Genomic DNA, 18,687 nt, shown 5'->3' with positions numbered 1-18,687 from the left:
CCGCCACCTTGCCTGGCTAGTTTTTTTTTTTTTTTTTTTTTTTTTCAGTAGAGACAGGGTTTCACCGTGTTAGCCAGGATGGTCTCAATCTCCTGACCTCGTGATCTGCCGGTCTCAGCCTCCCAAAGTGCTGGGATTACAGGTTTGAGCCACTGCGCCTGGCCTTAACAGAAATTTTGTTGCTCACAATTCTGGAGGCTGAAAAGTCCAAGATCAAGGTGCCAGGCAAATCACTTCCTAATGAGGTCTCTCCTCCTGGTTTACAGATGACATAGCCTTCTTGATATGTCCTCACATAGCAGAGATAGATAGATCTCTCTCTTCCTCTTCTTATAAGACCATCAATCCTACTGGCTTAAAGGTCTCAACTCTTATGACCTCACAAGAGGTCACATGGGTGCCCTCCTAAAGGGTACCTTCATAAAAGGGCAGCCACACTGGAAGTCAACATAACCAACATGTAGACATGTAGTCAGCAAGTCTACATAACCAAACCATAATAAAAACTTTGAACACAGACTCAAATGAGATCCTTGTGTTGTCAATGTCTTGTGGGTGCTGATATGTATTGTTGGCAGAAACAGACAATGACCAAGAGGTTCCACTAAGAGCAAACAATTGAAATTTGTGCCAAGTGGTTCATAGATCCTGCCCTATGCACCCTGTTCCTTGGTTAATTTTAGTTGATCTTTTCATAGTAATAAATCATAACTATGAGTGCAAAGCCTTTTCTAAGTTCTTAATTCCTTCTAGGATTACCGAACCTGTGGGTTTTCTGGGGACCCCCAAATTTGCAGCTGTTATCAGAAGAATCATAGCCTTGGGGACATCTAAACCTCTTACAGAAAAGAACAACGTAGAGATAAGCATACCAAGGGTGTACAGTGATAAAATTGTCACACACACACACAAAAAGATAACAGAAATCTGGGTAAATACAAATAAAGAAAACAATGGAAATGGTAGATATTTGAGTAAACATATACATTGATCTTATTTCGGACCTCGTTAAAAAGTCACTGACCTTTTGAAGCAAGAAAATAATGTATTGTGGAGTTTATAACATGTAAGAGTAAAAAGTATAAGCATGGAAGCTGGGAAGAGCTAAAGGGAAGCATCTTATAAAGTTTGTATAGTATATATGAAATGGCATAATACTACTTGAAGGTAGCCTATAAGTCAAACATGAATATGATGAACCATAAAACAACCATCAGGCCAGGCGCAATGGCTCATGCCTGTAATCCCAGCACTTTGGTAGGCCAAGGAGGGAGGATCACTTGAGGCCAGGAGTTGGAGACAAGCCTGAGCAACATAGTGAGATCCTGTCTCCACATAAAAATTTAAAAATCGAAACAAAAAAAAAAATTCAAAAAATTTACAACCAATAATCCAAGAAAGGCACTCATAGGTCATATAAAAAGAGAAAGTGGGCTAAATCTGGCATGGTAGCCATAATTTGCATATTTCTATTCTGTATGAATTGCTCCTGTGGAAGAAAGACTTGACTTGGTGTAGTTAAAAAGAGAGAGAGAGAGAGAGAGAGAGAGAGAATGAGATGGACAATCTAAAGCAAAGTCTAGAGTACAGAAAATGTACGTGTGACACAGATAGAATAAATTAAATAGAGACAATAGACTTTTTTTTTTTTTAAGACAGGGTCTCACTCTGTTGCCCAGGCTGGAGTACAGTGGTGCTATCTTGGCTCACTGCAATCTCCACCTCCCAGGTTCAAGCGTTTCTCCTGCCTCAACCTCTTGAGTAGCTGGAACTACAGGCATGCACCACCACACCTGGCTAATTTTTGTATTTTTTGGTAGAAACGGGTTTCACCATGTTGGTCAGGCTGGTCTCAAACTCCTGGCCTCAAGTGATCCACCCACCTCGACCTCCCAAAGTGCTGGGATTACAGGTGTAAACCACCATGTCCAGTCAGATTTTATAACATAAAAAACTTAAAAGTGCAGCGGGGAGGGGTGCCAAGATGGCCAACTAGAAGCAGTCGCAATTGGAGGCTCCCACTAAAAAGATCCAAAGTAGCATGCAAATCCTGCACGGGCAACCGAAATATCCAGATTCTGTCATTAGGACTGGCTAGGTGGCTGGCATGACCCAATCAGAGAAAAGAAGAGCAGTGTGGTGTGGCAGCCCACCTGAAAGTGACAAGGGGCAGGGGAGCCCCCACTCCCAGCCAAGGGAGGTGGTGAGTGAGAGTGCTACCCTCCCTGGGAAACAGTGCTTCTTCCACAAAACTGTGCAACCCACCGATCGGAAGATCCCACTTGGGAGCCCACGCCACTGGGGCCTTGGGTCTCAATCAGGGAGCTGCGCAGATTCTCAACAGCCACTTGGCCTAAGCCTGCTGAGTTCCCAGGGAGAGGGGCAGCTATCACCACTGTCTGCCATCTAAGCCATCTGCAACCCTTGGGGGAGGGGCAGCTGCCAACACTGTAGCTGCAGGGCCCCCCTGCAGGAACTCCAACTCCACCCAGGGGCTTAGGTACAGAATTCTGATCTCCCTGGACCTGAGCCCCTAGGGGGAGGGGTGCCCATAGTCTCCGCTGACCAGTGGACTTAGTCTTTCCTCCTGCTAGCTCTGAGGAATCCAGGCAGCCCAGATGAGTGGGTTTCCCCCAAGTGCAGCAAACCTCCTCCACCAAGGGACAGCCAAAGTGCTATGTTAAATGTGACCCCAACTGGGTCAGACCCCCCAACAGGAGCTATCAGATATCCTATACAGGAGCCTTCCTACTGGCATCATGTTGGTGCCCCTCAAGGTCAGAGATTCCAGATAAAGGAGCATGCACCCACCTTGGCTGTTCTGCAGGCTCGAGTGACATCTCCAGGTGTGAGAGCAAACCAGATGAATAGGAGCTGAAGTGAACCCCCAGCAAACTGCAGTAGCCCTACAGAAGAGGAACCTGACTATTGAAAGAAAAAAAAAAAAAAAAAAAAAAAGGAACAATAGCATCAACAAAACAAGAACCACAAAAACCTCATCCAAGGGTCAGCAGCCTCAAAGATCGAAACTAGACAAACTCATGAAGATGAGAAAGAGTCAACATAAAAACAATCTAACTCAGCATTAGAGAAGAGAACACAGTGCCTCTTCTCTAGATGATTGCAACATCTCTCCAGCAAGGGCACAGAACTGGACAGAGGATGAGATGGATGAATTCACAGAAGTAGGCTTCAGAAAGAGGGTAATAACAAAACTTCGCTGAAGTAAAGAAGGCAAAGAAATTACAAACCTTAAAAAAAAGTTAGAGGAGTTGCTAGCTAGAATAACCAGTTTAGAGATGTACATAAATGACCTGATGGAGCTGAAAAACACAACAAGAGAACTTTGTGAAGCATATACAAGTATCAATAGCCCAATCAATCAAGTAGAAGAAAGAATATCAGAGATGGAAGACTATCTTGCTGAAATAAGGCAGGCAGACAAGATTAGAGAAAAAAGAATAAAAAGGAATGAACAAAACCTCCAAGAAATATGGAATTATGTAAAAAAAAAAAAAAAAAAAAAAAAAAAAAAACGAACCTAAAACTGATTGGAGTACCTGAAAAAAAAAAGGATAATGGAACCAAGTTGGAAAACACACTTCAGGATATTATCTGGGAGAACTTCCCCAACCGAGCAAAACAGGCCAACATTCAAATTTAGGAATTACAGAGAACTCCACTAAGATACTCCACAAGATCAACCCCAAGACACATAATCATTAGATTCTCCAAGGTCAAAATGAAGGAAAAAATGTTATGGGCAGCCAGAGAGAAAGTTCAGGTTACCTACAAAGGGAAGCCCATCAGACTAACAGGGGATCCCTCAGCAGAAACCCTTACAAGCCAGAAGAGAGTGAAGGCCAATATTCAACATTCTTAATGAAAAGACTTTTTTCAACCAAGAATTTCATGTCCAGCCAAACTATGCTTAATAAGGGAAGGAGAAATAGAATCTTTTTCAGATAAGCAAATGCTGAGGGACTTCCTCACCACCAGGTATGCCTTGCAAGAGCTCCTAAAGGAAACACTTAATATGGAAAAGAAAAACCGGTACCAGCCATGGCAAAACACACAAAAATGTAAAGACCAATGACACTACGAAGAAACAACATCAACTAGTGTGAAAAAATAAATAACCAGCTAGCATCATGATGACAGGATCAAATTCACACATAACAACATTACCCCTAAATGTAAATAGACTAAATGCCCCAATTAAAAGACAAAAACTGGCAAATTGGATAAAGTCAAGACCCATCAGTGTGCTGTATTCAAGAGACCCAGCTCATGTGCAAAGACACACATAGGTTCAAAACAAAGGGATGGAGGAAAATTTACAAAGCTAATGGAAAGCAGAAAAAAGCAGGGGTTGCAATCCCAGTCTCTGACAAAACAGACTTTAAACTAACAAAGACCAAAAAAGACAAAGAAGGACATTATATAATGGCAAAGAGATAAATTCAACAAGAAGAAAAGCTAACTATCCTAAATATACATGTAACCAATATGGGAGTACCCAGATTCATAAAATGAGTTCTTACAAACCTACAAAGAGATTTAGACTCTCACACAATAATACTGGGAGACTTTAACATCCCACTGTCACTATTAGACAGATCAATGAGACAAAATTAAAAGGATATGGCAAGGTGCAGTGGTTTATGCCTGTAATCCCAGCACTTTGGGAGGATGAGGCAGGCAGATCATGAGGTCAGGAGCTCGAGACCAGCTTGACCAACATGGTGAAACACTGTCTCTACTAAAAATACAACAATTAGCAGGCAGGTGGTGGGTGCCTGTAATCCCAGCTACTCAGGAGGCTGAGGCAGGAGAATCACTTTAACCTGGGAAATGGAGGCTGCAGTGGGCCAAGGTGGTGCCACTGCACTCCAGCCTGGACAACAGAGTGAAACTCTGTCTAAAAAAAAAAAAAAAAAAAAAGGAAAAGAAAATTAAAAGGATATTCAGGACTTGAACTCAACTCTGGATCAAGTGGACTGAATAGATATCTACAGAACTCCCCACCCCAAAACAACAGAATATATATTATTCTCAGTGTCACACGGCACTTACTCTAAAATTGGCCACATAATTAGAAGTAAAACACTCCTCAGCAAATGCAAAAGAACTGAAATTACAACAGTGTGTCAGACCACAGTGTAATCAAATTAGAACTCAGGATTAAGAAACTCAAAACCACACAACTACATGGAAATTGAACAATCTGCTCCTGAAAGATTCCTGGACAAATAATGAAATTAAGGCAGAAATCAAGAAGTTATTTGAAACCAGTGAGAACAAAGAGACAACATACCAGAATCTCTGGGACACAGCTAAAGCAGTGTTAAGAGGGAAATTTATAGCCCTAAATGCCCACATCAGAAAGCTAGAAAGATCTCAAATCAACACCCTAACATCCCACTTAAAAGAACTAGAGAAGCAAGAGCAAACAAACCCAAAAGCTAGCAGAAGACAAGAAATAACTAAGATCAGAGTACAACTGAAGGAGAGAGAGACATGAAAAACCCTTCAAAAAAATCAATGAATCCAGGAGCTGGTTTTTTGAAAAGATTAACAAAATAGATAGACCACTAGTTAAACTAACATAGAAGAAAAGAGAGAAGAATCAAATAGACACAATAAAAAAAGATAAAGGGGATATCACCACTGATCCCACAGAAATACAAACCACCGTCAGAGAATACTGTAAACACTTCTATACAAATCAACTAGAAAATCTGGAAGAAATTGGTAAATTCCTGGACACATACACCCTCCCAACACTAAACCAGGAAGAAGTTGAATCCCTGAATAGACCAATAGCAAGTTCTGAAATTGAGACAGTAACAAATCGCCTACCAAGCAAAAAAAGCCCAGGACCAGGTGGATTCACAGCTGAATTCTACCACAGGTACAAAAAATCGGTAACGTTCCTTCAGAAACTGTTTCAAACAATTGAAAAAGAGGGACTCTTCCCTAACTCATTTTATGAGGCTAGCATCATCCTGATGCTAAAACCTGGCAGAGACACAACAAAAAAAGAAAATTTCAGGCCAATATCCCTGATGAACATCAATGCAAAAATCCTCAATAAAATCCTGGCAAACTGAATACAGCAGCACATCAAAAAGCTTATCCACCACGATCAAGTCGGGTTCATCCCTGGGATGCAAGGCTGGTTCAACACATGCAAATCAATTAATGTAATCCATCACATAAACATAACCAGTGACAAAAACCACACGATTATCTCAAAAGATGCAGAAAAGGCCTTCAATAAAATTCAACATCCCTTCATGTTAAAAACTCTCAATAAACTACAAATTGATGGAATATATCTCAAAATAATAAGAACTATTTATGACAGACCCACACCCAATATCATACTGAATGGGCAAAAGCTGGAAGCGTTCAAACTGGCACAAGACACGGATGCCCTCTCTCACTACTCCCATTCAACACAATATTGGGAGTTCTGGCCAGGGCAATCAGACAAGAGAAAGAAATAAAGGGTATTCAAATAGGAATAGAGAAAGTAAAATTGTCTATTCATGGGTTGTATTTAGAAAACCTATTTTTAGAAAACTCAAAAGCTTCTTAAAGCTTCTTAAGCTGATAAGCAACTTAAGGTCTCAGGATACAAAAGGAATGTGCAGAACTCACAAGCATTCCTATATGCCAACAATAGACAAGCAGAGAGCCAAATCATGAATGATTTCCCATTCACAAATACTACAAGGAGAATAAAATACCTAGGAATACAGCTAAAAAGGGACATGAAAGACCTCTTCAAGGAAAACTACAAATCACTGCTCAAGGAAATCACAGAGGACACAAACAAATGGACAAACATTCCATCCTCATGAATAGGAAGAATCAGTATCACAAAAATGGCCATACTGCCCAAAGTAATTTATAGATTCAATGCTATTCCCATCAAACTACCATGGGTATTCTTCACATAATTAGAAAAAAAGACTTTGAATTTCAAATGGAATCAAAGCAATACAACCTTGTTTTACTGTGCTTCACTTTACTAGGATTGACAGATACTGAGTTTTCCACAAATTGAAGGTTTTTAGCAACCATGTGGGGAAGTCTATCAGCACCATTTTCTAACAGCATGTACTCATTTCATCTCACAATATTTAAAGATTTTTTACTGTTATTATATCCCTTATGGTGATCTGTGATCAGTACTGTTTTCTTTTCTTTTTTTCTTTTCTTTTCTTTTCTTTTTTTTTTTTTTTGAGATTGAGTCCAAGCCAGTGTGCAGTGGCACAATCTCGGCTCACTGCAACCTCTGCCTGCGGGTTCAAGCTATTCTCCTGCCTCAGCCCCCCAAGTAGCTAGGACTATGGGCACCCACCACCACGCTCAGCTAATTTTTGTATGTAGAGATGGGGTTGTACCATGTTGCCCAGGCTGGTCTCGAACCCCTGACCTCAGGTGATCCACCCACCTCGACCTCCCAAAGTGCTGGGATTAGAGGCGTGAGCCACCGTGTCCAGCCAATGTGATGAGTGCTTTTTGATGTCACTATTATAATTGTTTGAGTGGAGGGTGCTACAAATCACTCTCATATAAAACAACAAACCTAAGTGATGAATGTTGTCCATGTTCTGACTGCTCCATGGACTGGCCATTCCCCTGCCTCTCTCTCCCTTCAACTCCCTGATTCCCTGTGTAGCAGGACGAGCCACAGACAAAACTCCTGAGACACCAAGTAAAAGAAGGAAGGGATTTATTCGGCCAGGGGCATCAGCAAGACTCCTGTCTCAAGAGCTGAGCTCTCTGAGTGAGCAGTTCCTGTCCCTTTTAAGGGCTCACAACTCTAAGGGGGTGCATGTGAGGGGGTCATGATTGAGCAAGCAGGGGGTACATGGGGGTACATGACTGGGGGCTGCATGCACTGGTAATTAGATTGGAACAAAACAGGACAGGGATTTTCACAGTGCATTTCTATACAATGTCTGTAATCTATAGTTACGTCAGGGGTTGATCTTTAACTACCAGGCCCAGGGTGCAGCGCCGGGCTGTCTGCCTGTGGATTTCATTTCTGCCTTTTAGTTTTTACTTCTTCTTTTTTTGGAGGCAGAAATTGGGCATAAGATGATATGAGGGGTGGTCTCCTCCCTTATTCCCCTTTTGTGAGACTCTCACTCATTTTATTAGTGGGAGTTCTCACTTTCATTTTTACTACCTATGTCTTCTTGCAAGACAGATCAATAGTGATTCATACAGTACACTTGTACTGAAGCATTTTGGTGAACTAAGGTAGCGATGAAGCTTTTTACCATTTGAAGAAGTACAGGTAACAAACAAGGGAGCAGTAGGCAGACTCCTATTATTATTATAACTCCTACTATAAGAGTTTTAAATCCTCCTAGCGCTGGGAACATGGCCCCAGGATCAAATCCATGCCACATTTGCATGGGCACATGTGCCAATTTTATCATATCTCTAATTATGTCTTCAACTACTTGCCCTCAATCATCTATTTGTAGACAGCAATTAGTAAGGCTAAATTCCCCACAGACCCCTCCTTCAGCTGCTAGCAAGTAGTCAAGAGCCAATCTATTTTGACAGCATTTCTCATCTGAGTTTCTTGACGGGCCAGAATAGTCAAGGCTCTGCCAGTTTTATTAGTGATTATTTCTAAGACAGCTTGTAACCATATGATTTGGTTGATCATGTAAATGGGGGTCCAGTATCTTCATGAGCCATCTTGTGCCTAAGTAGTAGGCCTATAATACTGTATGATTCTCTCAGGGGGCCATTCATCGCGTTTCCAATTTCCTATAGCTATGCTTCTCTTTTTGTGGGAAACATAGACAGGGAAACCTAGGAGTTCACCTGTTTTCATGGGCAGTAAGATGAAAGATGGTTTAATAGTGCCAATAACACAACTGCCTGCCCACTGGTCAGGTAATTTGGCATAAGCTTTATGCCCACATATCCAATATAATCCAGTGGGGGCTGTCCAGTCCTGGTAGGACTCCAGGTGGGTCCACACGGTTTAGAATTTGGGAATTTGCTAAATGAATTCCTCTCTGTTTGATTTGAACTCCACCAAGTGACTGTTTTTGTGGTATCACTATACAGTTTCTGTCTCAGACAACTAAGTCATCCTATGGGGTCAGTGAATTCTTCTCCTTATCTAGCTATGCAATACTGTGCAATAACTGAGGCTTTTAGGACCTAGACATTATCAGGGTGATTCTTTTGAGCTGGGAATTCATCAGGAACTGGATCTGTAGGTACTAATTCTTGGGCTTCCTATGGCCATTGATCTCCCATTATAGTTCCTCCACATATGTAACGTGAAGTGACACTGAGCGACTGTGCTACATGCTCAGCTAATTGCAAAAACAAATTTCTTGTTTTTCCTGGAATTTCTGGTATTGGTACTTTTAGTTCATCATAGAAAGTTTGAAACACTGGTTCAGGAGAGCGTTTGTAAACGGAGAGCGTTTGTAAACTTCTCCTCGAACCAAGCTATTTACTCGAGGATCCAGTCCAGCCCCATTGATTCCTAAGGTCACACACTATCCTTTTTTCCAGTAAGGATCAAGGGGATTGGTTATTACTAGCTCTAAGGGGTTACATTGTCCTTTAGTAAAGAAGGGCCATTTTTTCCTTTCTGAAGGTGGACTAGATCCTTTTCACTTTTTATCCAAGTGGACTAAATGACACAAGACCAGTATCCACATTCATTTCCACACAGTCCTAATTCATGACAAATGTACTGATTGTCAGCCATACAGCCTTTTTCCCAACTAAAAGAGCCACATTCCCTTCCTAACTTACTGCTATTAATGACAGCATAGAAATCAAATTTCAAGAATATGAGTTTGGGCACCCCTTTTTTTCTGTTCTGGCTAATACTTTACTTGTATCATTTATAAGTCCTCACCAGTCTTCAGCCCTTAATCTTATTTCAAAAACTGTGGACATGGGAAGCTCAGAAGGGTCATAACACACATCCAGTCAGTCGTTTCCTGGGCTACATACCTTGTACTGAGTGTCATTATATAAACATGTTCCTTTTAAAGTTCCTAGGCATTCATAGTAACTATAGAACAGAAAGATTGTTTTAACTTGTTGCCTTACCTCGGTAACCTGATGTATACACTGAGAGCAGTCCTCCGTGTAGGGAAAATCAGTGGAAGTTTTTACTATACAAGTCCAAATTATAAGGAAAATGAGTCCTACATTGATTCTCCTCATGCTTCTGCTGTGTGTAGACCAGTCAGTTTCCAGGTGTGACTGGAGCAGGGTTTGCCGTCCTCCTCAGAGTCACTTTGCAGGAGTTGTCCGGGCTCGGTTTTGCCTCCTAGGTTTCATCGGCTGCAGGTCTCACATGGCTGTGGTGGATCCAGGCTGGGATTCCTTCTACCTTTACAGCCATGGGGGTGGTCAGGATGACAGTCTGAGGTCTTTTCCACCATGGCCACAAAGGGGCTACATTCCAGTCCTTGATCCACACATGATCACCTGGAGAGAAAGGGTGAACTGGGGAGAATAAGTTGATGGACACCTCTCATTTACCTAAGTTGGGATTGTTTGTGTAATTTTTCCTAAAGCCTATAGCTGTCGCTGTAATTCAACTTCACCTAACTCGGGAAGTGCCTGGAAGCTCCCATAGTATAGGAGGAGGCCTATGATACAGTATTTCATAAGGGGGAGTATCCTGTTTTCTTAGAAAGAGTGCATCTAATTTTAAACAATACCATAGGAAGGACCTGTATCCACTTTAATCCTGTTTCCTGACATACTTTCCCTAAACTATTTTTGATGGTCCGATTCATTCACTCCACCTTTCCAGAACTCTGAGGTCAGTAGGCATATAGCTTCCAAGTGATTCCTAATGCCTTTGCTGTCTTCTGTACCAAGTCAGCCACAAACGCCGGCCTGTTATCTGAGCTGATTCATAAGGGCAGTCCAAACCTAGGAATAAGATCTCAGAGAAGCACACAGGTTACCTCATAGGCCTTTTCAGTTCGTGTGGGATAAGCCTCCACCCACCCAGAGTAAGTACACACAAGAACCAGCAAATACTTGTGACCTCCACATTTCGACATTTCTGTGAAATCCAACTGAAGATCTTCAAAAGGAGCCGCTCCATAAGCTTATATACTAGGTGGAATGCTGGGGCCTTGCCTCACATTGTGCTGTTGGCAAGTAACACACAGTTGTGCTACTGCTTTGGCAAGGGCTGGCAAGTGTGAGACATAGAAGTACCGGTCTAACAATTTTTCAAGTGACTCTTGACCTAGATAAGTGGTTTCATGCACAGCCAATACGACTGGTGCTCCTAGCAACTGCAGCACAGCTACCCCAGCATCTGGCAGTCTGATCCATCCTCCTTTTATTACTTGCCCCCCTTCTGCTTGGAAGAAGCCTTTTTCTTCCTTAGAATAGGTAGGTACCAGGTCAGGTGTTTGAGGGAGTAAGGGGGCTACTACCGATACCTGGTAAGGGGTAGATGCTGCTTTTCGAGCTTCTGAATCAGCTCGAGAGTTTCCTAAGGTCACTGAGGTGGAGGCTTGCTGGTGTCCCCTGCAGTGCATGACTGCCACCTTCTGAGGTTTCCACACTGCCTCTAATAATTGTAGAATTTCTTGTTGATATTTTATGTCCTTTCTCCCAGAGTTTAACAGACCCTTTTCCTTATACAATACTCCTTGCACTTGGAGGGTTAGAAAGGCATCTCAAGAGTCAGTGTAGATGTTTACAGTCTTACCTTCACTGAGTTCTAGAGCCTGAGTTAAAGACTCAGCTTTCTGGGCTGAAGTGCCCTGTGGCAAGGGTTTGGCTTCAATGACAACATCCAAAGTTACCACTGCATATCCTGCACATCTTTCCCCTTGTGCGTTAATGAAGCTGCTCCCATCCACGTATAACTCTCAGTCTACTGATGCCCATGGCTGGTCCTGAAGGTCAGGTCTGCTAGAATAGACTGAGTCCAACACCTCTATACTGTTATGCTCAACAGGGCCCTCTGATACTGGGAGCAGGGTGGCAGGATTTAGGGTGTTACAGACTTCAATAGTTACGCGGGAATTTTCACACAGCAAGCTTTGGTACTTGGTTAATCTAGCATTTGTTAGCCAATGATGTCCTCTGGTATTCATCAAAGTTGCCACAGCATGGGGGGCCTTTATATTCAGGTTTTGCCCAAGGGTTAGTTCATCTGCTTCTTGTGCTAACAGGGCTGTTGCTGCCAGGGCCCTTAGAGATGGGGGCCAGCCTTTGGAAACCCCATCTAGTTGTTTTGAGAGATAGACCACTGGCCTTGGCCAGGGCCCCACAGTCTGGGTTAAAACTCCAACTGCCATTTGTTATCTTTCTGACACATAGAGTGTAAAGGGCTTTGTCAAATCTGGTAGTCCTAGGGCTGGGGCCGACATAAGTTTTTCCTTTAACTTACAAAAGACTTGCTGTTGTAGAGGCCCCTATTCAAAAGGCTCCCGGTCGCCCCCCTTTGTAACCCAGTATGAAGGTTTGGCTAGTACTGCAAAGTTTGGAATCCATAATCTGCAAAACCACAGCTCCTAGGAATTCCTTTACTTGCCTTCTGTTTTTAGGTTCCGGTAGGTTGCAGATGACCTGCTTTCTTTCAGACCCCAGGCTGTGCTCCCCTTTCTGAAGAGTGAATCTCAGGTAGCGTACCTGCTGTTTGCAGATCTGAGCTTTCTTCTTGGACACCTTATACCCACAATCCTCCAGGTGCTGAAGCAGGGCTTCAGTCCCTTTTGTGCACCCGACTGCCGTGGAGTGTCCCGGGAGAAGGTCGTCCACGTACAGAAGCAAGACACAGCCTAGGTCTTTAGCAGGAAACTTTTGCAGGTCTTGGGCCAGGGCCTCCCCAAAAATAGTAGGGGAGTTCTTGAACCCTTGGGGAAGTCAGGTCCCAGTGCACTGAGTAGTGACACCTGACTCTGGATCTTCCCACTGAAAGGCAAACGACTTCTGGTTCTCAGGAGCTATTTTGATGCTAAAGAAGGCATCTATTAAGTCCAGACAGGTAAACCAGCTGTCCTCAGCCAGCAGCAGTCTTAACAATGTGTAAGGGTTAGGAACTGTTGGGTGCAGAGTCACTGTAGCTTGGTTGACCAAGAGCAAGTCCTGTACTGATCTGTAGTCCTTGGTCCCTGGCTTAGGGACAGGCAGGAAGAGGGTGTCCCATGGAAACTGGCAAGGAACTATAATTCCATAGGCTTTCAAGCACCTGAGATGAACCTGGATTCCTTTGAGAGTTTCTCTGGGAACTGGATACTGCTTTTGTCTAATTGGTTGGGCCCCAGGCTTAACTTCTATGAGTACAGGGGTTTGGTTGACCGCCAGTCCCGGAGGATTATCCTCTGCCCATACTCGGGGCCATCGCTTAGCTAGAGCTGGTTTTATCTCTTGGCCTGGCTCAGTTAGAAAAAGTCTCCATTCTTCTTCCTGGGGGACCGTAAGGGCCATGATAACTCCTGTTCCCGGTAACTTTAGCTGTAAAGAGCCCTGTTTTGTAAAGGAGATGGTGACTCTCAGCTTGCTAAGCAAATCTCTTCCCAGCAAGGGCAAGGGACAGTCAGACATGTACAAGAACTGGTGAACTATCTCATGTCCCCCAACCAAGCCGGTCCTTGGTAAACAGAAAGCCTGCTTAGTGGAAACTCCTGTTGTTCTGATTATATCAATGGTTTTCTTGGATAAGGTGGCAACTGGGGTGGTCACTACTGAATGTTCAGCACCACTATCAACCAAAAACTTAATGTCCTTTCCCCCAACTGTAATCCTGAATGCGGGCTCCTTGGGGGCACTTCAGCCCGGTCCCCTTCAGTCCAATAACCCTTCAGCCACACTGAACAAAGCTCCGTCGTCTTTATCTGAGGTCTTTTGTTCTGAACCACCTTGCTTTTCCTTCAGTTGGGGACACTTACTTTTCCAGTGTCCTATTTCCTTACAATAGGCGCATTGGTTATGTTGCAAGCATGGGTGATTAGACTGGGTATTCCTCCCAGAACCCCCCTTTCCCTCTCCTTTCAGGGGAATTCCCTTAATGGCCGCGGCCAGTAAGTTGGCGTTTCACCTAGCCTGGTATTAGCCTTCCTTACGGCTTTCTCTGCGGCTTGTTGCATGTCTATTCACAAACACTTGATTGGCTATTTCCAGTAACTGTGAGGTATTCATACCTGCAAACCCAGCCTGTTTCTGCAATTTTCTCCTGATACCTTCCACACTTTGACTAACTAAGGCCATGTTAATCATGTGCTGATTTTCAGGGCTATCTGGATCAAAAGGAGTGTATATATGGTAAGCCTCACAGTCTTTCATAGAATTGCACTAGACTCTCCTCTTTTCCTTGGATGACCTCAGAGACCATTACATTTGTAGCCTTTTCAGCCCCTTTCTTTAGACCTTCTATTAATGCCTCATGGTACCACCTTAGCCTCTCCATGTCTGGTCCCTCGTTCGGGTCCCATTGGGGGTCTATTCCTGGCAGTTGAATTCTTATATATTCTTGGGGGTTTTGGTAATCGACTGGCATGTGCTCCTCTAGCCACTTAGTTGCCACCTGGAGCACCCTTCGCCTTTCATCTGCATTAAAGAGATACGTGAGCAGCTGGTGGCAATCAGCCCAAGCAGGATTATGAGTCTGTGTAATAGTTTGGAGCAAGTCAATTAAAGCTTGAAGCTTTTCAGTGTAAGATGGAGTATTGTTTTTCCAATTGAGAAGGTCAGCAGAGATGAAAGGTTGATACACAAAGGCACGCTTTTCCACCATGTGACCATCCTCATCTACCCCAGTATATCACTGCCCTCTCAGGGGTATTTGGGTTGCTGTCTTGGGCCATAAGCAAGCTGCCAAGGGATGAGTTTCTCCCACGGCTTCACTTCCTCTCTTGTCTACTCTGGGTGGTCTAGGGGTGTGGTTATCTGGTGGAGGTGTAAGTGCTGTGGGCTCAGGGATGGGGGAGCCCTTCCTCCCAACAAGGCGGGGGTATTGCTGGTACCAATTCCTGCCACGATTCTTCTGGTATTGGGTTGGACAGGACTTTTGGGGCCAACTTCCCTCAGCGGGTGGAGCAAGAACCTTCCTTAACTAACTGTCCCTTTGCTACTAGTACTGCTGCTGCCTGTCCTCTTAACCACTGTGGGGGGGTCTAAAACTAGCTGTAACCAAGAATCTATATGTGGGAACTGATCTGGGTACCCTGGCTTACAGGCTACCCTGTGCCATATCTTCAAGACAAGGGATCTGTCCAGGCATCCTTCTGATGACCAAGCCACCTCTAATGCTGGCCAGTCTATCTCACACAAAGTTCTAAGTTTTCCTGGTGTCATGGTGACTCCATAGTCTCCCTTAAATCCTTTTTTGAAATTTTTCAACATAGTTCCTAGTGGGGTGGGCTTACTTTGTGCCTGACCCATGTTTCCTCGAGACAAAACACCACACTCACACCACACGCACACCACAAAACAAAGGGTAAAAAGGGCACACACACACACTTTTACAGTTTACACCAAACCAGAACCAAAACCAAAATCAGAGTATCAGGAAATCTAAGCCAGGTCAAAACCAAAACCAAAGTATCAAGCAATCCAAGTCAAGTCAAAAACAAAAACCAAAGTGCCGGTACATGCACACTGTGGGTGATCAGGTCACGCTTCCACTCAAATGGAGTAGACAAGTTCCCAAGACCAGTCCTGTCAAGCAATTTAAACCAAGTCAAAACCAAAATGAAAGTGCCGATAAAGGCACACCGTGGGTGATCAGGCCATGTTTCCACTAGATAGAGTGGGCAAGCTCCTAAGACCAGTCCTGTCAAGCAATTCAAACCAAGTCAAAACCAAAACCAAAACCAAAACCAAACCTAAGTGCCAATAAAGGCACGCCATGGGTGATCAGGCCATACTTCCACTCAAATGGAGTGGGCAAGTTCTCAAGACTAGTCTTACCAAGTTTCAGATGTCCAGACTCCAAGTTCTAGTTCCTCCCTGGTGTTCAGCCACTGCGTTGATCCTCCATGGGGGCCTGCCACACATTGCTCTGGCAAGGTGTCCCACTGGGGCAAACGCCTACCCAGGAGTGCTCAGGATCCGTGTCACTCAGGCTGATCAGAGTCCCCTGCAGGGATGTTCCACAGGGCAGGCTTAAGCCGCCCAAGGAGCTGCCTCAACCATCCGCCAATCACCTTGTTTCCCGGTCAGGGAACCAAGAAATGTAGCAGGACGAGCAACAGACAAAACTCCTCAGACACAGAGTTAAAGAAGGAAGGGGTTTATCTGGCCGGGGGCATCAGCAAGACTCCTGTCTCAAGAGCCGAGCTCCCGGAGTGAGCAATTCCTGTCCCTTTCAAGGGCTTACAACTCTAAGGGGGTACATGTGAGGGGGTTGTGATTGATTGAGCAAGCAGGGGGTATGTGACTGGGGGCTGCATGCACCAGTAATTAGATCGGAACAAAACAGGATGGGATTTTCACAGTGCATTTCTATATAATGTCTGTAATCTATAGATAACATAACCCTTAGGTCAGGAGTCAATATTTAACTACCAGGCCCAGGGTGTGGTGGCAGGCTGTCTGCCTGTGGATTTCATTTCTGCCTTTTAGTTTTTACTTGTTCTTTCTTTGGAGGCAGAAATTGGGCATAAGACGATATGAGGGGGTGGTCTCCTCACCTGAGTCACAAAAACATTAAAATTAGGCCAATTAATGATCGTATAATGGTCTCTAAGTGTTCAAGTAAAAAGAAGAGTCGCACATCTCTCACTTTACATCAAAAACCAGAGATAATTAAGTTTACTGAGGGATGCATGTCAAAAAAAAGGCCAAAAGTTAGGCCTCTTGCACCACTTAGCCAAGTTGTGAGTGCAATGAGAAAGGAAATACGCTATTCCAGTGAACAAATGAGTATAGGAAAGTGAATCAGTTTTATTGCTGATACAGGTAAAGAGTGAGTGGTCTGGATACAAGTCTCTTCAGCTCTATAAAGACCAAGAGAGATGAAGAAATTGCAGAAGATACCAGCAAGAAGTTGGTTCGTGAGGTTCAAGGAAAGAAACCGTCTCCATAACATAAAAATGCAAGGTGAAGCAGCAAATGCTGATGGAAAAGTTTTAGCAAGTGAACCAGATCTAGCTAAAATCATCCATTTAGGTGACTACACTGAACAGCAGATTTTCAGTGTAAACAGTTTCACTCTGGAGGATTTCCTTCCTTCCTAGGGAGACCCGCCAGCTCCCAGCCCTCAATATCCCTTCCATCTCCGGTGGACCCTGGCCGCGCCCTCTTGGAACCCTCTTCTGAGACCAGAGGCCACATCTGCCCACCGGGGGAGCACAGCTTCGGACGCAGCGGGGGACAGCACAACCCCAGTCGCCCGGCACTCCAGCCCCACATCTATGCTTTAGGCCCCCCGGCCTCAAATCCGCCCCTTTGCCTGCTCCAACCAAGGGAGCCCAGTACGCCCACCCAGGAACCCCCAAGGCCGGTGGTCTCCCCTTCCGCCTTCGCAGCCAACTTCAGGGACGCCCAACCCCACCCCAGACCTGCGGAGTAGTCCAGAGAGCTGCAGGGTTCAAATTTACCAGGAGCGATGGCAGAGTGGGGCAGGGCATGCGCGGAAGGAACCCGGACGCTCTTTTCCCTTGGTCCTGTGCTAGTGGCGTCATTGGAGAGAGACTACATTTCCCACCCGCCCCTGCGGTGTCCGGCCCACCCAGGGAGGAACTGTGTTAACTTCAGGGAGTCAGTTCTGCTGCAGTGTCCTGTGGCCTGAGGGTGAGGATTGCGCTCTCCATGGGACAGCAGGGTGGATTCCGCATGTTTTTGTTTGTTTTGAAGACGGAGTCTCGCTTAGTCCCCTAGGCTGGAGGGCAGTGGCGCAATCTCGGTTCACTGCAACCTCCGCCTCCGGGGTTCAAGCGATTCTCGGGCCTCAACCTCTGTGGTGCTGGGACTACAGGCGCCCACCACCACGCCCGGCAAATTTTTGTATTTTTAGTAGAGATAGGATTTCACTGCGTTGGCCAGGCTGGTCTTGAACTCTTGACCTTGTGATCCACCTGCCTCAGCTTCCCAAAGTTCTGGGGTTACAGAAGTGAGCCACTGCTTCCAGCCGAATTCCGCGTCTTTATCAAACCCAGACTGGGACGCTGTGGGGAGGATGGAGAAGCGCCATGTGGGCGCAGCAGTGGGTGATATCCACCTTTAGCTACAGTTCTTTTTGTTAGCGAAAGGTACTGCGGTTATGGAACCCACATCTGCTTTTTGCAGGTGCATCCCAAAGCATTAGAATTGTGTCTGTCTTGTACTTTAAATTTGTTGACAGACAGAAAATTAATGTTAACACTGTTCGAACCTATTAAAAGATGTTTGTTCTCACCCAGTAAACTAATTTGTGAATCTTCAACGGGTCGTATTACACAGTTGGAAACACTGCTCTAGTATATAGACTACAATAAAAGAGCAGGTTCATAGGATGGGTGCACTCCATAATCCTTATGCCAGTTTACACTCCAGCATCTGGTAATTATTTGCCCATGAACTCCAAAGTTTCATCATTCCAGCTATCAAATCTTTAGTTATTTGGTTTGAGTGTGTAAATAAAACTATTATATATAAAGTTTCAGTGCCGCAAAAGAAATAGCACTCGAATATAAAATTTACTTTTTCTCAGCAAGGCAA

At 44.4% G+C, this 18,687-nt stretch overlaps 1 protein-coding gene across 12 annotated transcripts in view; it reads right to left on the bottom strand.

Annotated features, from left to right (window-relative positions):
* The window catches only part of LOC103229976 (zinc finger protein 717-like), a 30,931-nt gene extending 13,199 nt beyond the window's left edge, over nt 1-17,732 (bottom strand). For 2 of the 12 annotated variants that reach the window (XR_005236046.2, XM_073011459.1), the window contains exons 1-2: nt 10,117-17,543; nt 2,812-2,925 (exon numbers count right to left, since the gene is read on the bottom strand). The gene's annotated coding sequence lies outside the window, so the exon portion shown is untranslated. The other 10 variants (XR_005236044.2, XR_005236041.2, XR_012091164.1 and 7 more) reach the window with 9 other exon arrangements.
* Nucleotides 17,733-18,687: the final 955 nt, after the last annotated feature.

This window comes from Chlorocebus sabaeus, chromosome 25 (genome assembly GCF_047675955.1).
Source record: "Chlorocebus sabaeus isolate Y175 chromosome 25, mChlSab1.0.hap1, whole genome shotgun sequence".
NCBI classification, from domain to species: domain Eukaryota; kingdom Metazoa; phylum Chordata; class Mammalia; order Primates; family Cercopithecidae; genus Chlorocebus; species Chlorocebus sabaeus.
This window is presented reverse-complemented; position numbering and strand designations above follow the sequence as displayed.